At 45.3% G+C, this 1,334-nt stretch overlaps 1 pseudogene; it reads right to left on the bottom strand.

Moving 5' to 3' along the window:
* Positions 1–219: 219 nt before the first annotated feature.
* On the bottom strand, positions 220–345 carry LOC145297177 (U2 spliceosomal RNA; annotated as a pseudogene).
* Positions 346–1,334: the final 989 nt, after the last annotated feature.

Below are 1,334 nucleotides of genomic sequence, written 5' to 3'. Positions count from 1 at the left end.
GCCTTAAACTTGACTGGTGGGTCAAGTGGCGGACCTCTTGAAAAAAATAACAAATGTGGTAGCTGGGAGCACAGACACTTTGAGGCCAAGAAAACAGTATTTATTTGCTCCCCCACCGAAGCAAATTAGGCACAAGGCCGATTTTTAAAGTGGGGAGTGAAGGGGAAATGGGTACCAACTCCTTGGGGAGTAGGGGAGCTGGAGAGTGACAATTGGTATGAAGGGTTGCCCCTACATTGACCAAGGTCTTATATGTGGGGCTGCCCCCACATATGGTCTTTGCTTGCAGTATCTGCCGGAACAGATACTACACTTTGATCTTGGCCAAAAGGCCAAGAAAAGGGTATTTATTTGCTCCCCCACCGAGCAAATTAGGCACAAGGCCGATTTTTAATGTGAGGAGTGAAGGGGAAATGGCGACCAACTCCCCGGGGAGTAGGGGAGCTGGATAATGATAATTGGTATGAAGGATTGGTATTTATTTGCTCCCCCCATGAGCAAATTAGGCACAAGGCCAATTTTTAAAGTGAGAAGTGAAGAGGAAATGGGGACCAACTCTCCGGAGAGAGTAGGGGAGCTAGATAGTGACAATTGGTATGAAGGTTGCCCCTACATTGACCAAGGTCTTATATGTGGGGGCAGCCCCACATATAGTCTTTGCTTGCAGTATCTGCCGGAACAGATACTACACTTTGAGATATTAAATCTTTTATTCAGGCAAAAAAGAACATGAACAAAAAACTTAGGCACAAGGCCAACTCAGAAGGGGGGAGGGTAGATGGGGGTCGTTGGTCATCCTTATCACTCTAGAACTGAACAAAAGTCTCTCTTAGCTAGAATCTTCTTTCACCATAATACCGCATTCATCCTTTCGTACTTGGGGAGGTCCTACTTGGCACCCAATTGTTTAAAACATTTTTTATTTCCGTGTAAAAACAAAAAAGATAACAATGATGATACGATAATTCATTTGTGTCGAGGGCGGAGGGGAAAAAAGTGGTTAGTAGGACCCTCCGAACCTCGTCTAGTTATTAGACCGTCTGTTTCACTTGGTTTGTAAAGGAACCTGAGCTCCTGCGGGCCAGTCTCTAAGTGGGGATGCTCTATAGATGGGACGAAATGGAGAAAAGAAAATTTTGTGGGTGAGGGATAGGGAGTTAGTGATTGATTTCTTTCTCTCCAAGATGGGTGAAATTTAGAGTGAGGGGTGAGAAGAAAAAATTGCAGATAGGAGGGGATGGGGATCTTGGAGGCATCCTACTTGGGGAGGGATGAAGCATTTACTCGGCTAGCTAAGAGGCTGAAAATGGATTATGCTTGACGGAACTGCACGT

This window comes from Euprymna scolopes, chromosome 17 (assembly GCF_053919585.1).
Source record: "Euprymna scolopes isolate OS-2025 chromosome 17, ASM5391958v1, whole genome shotgun sequence".
Taxonomy (NCBI): Eukaryota; Metazoa; Mollusca; class Cephalopoda; order Sepiida; family Sepiolidae; genus Euprymna; species Euprymna scolopes.
This window is presented reverse-complemented; position numbering and strand designations above follow the sequence as displayed.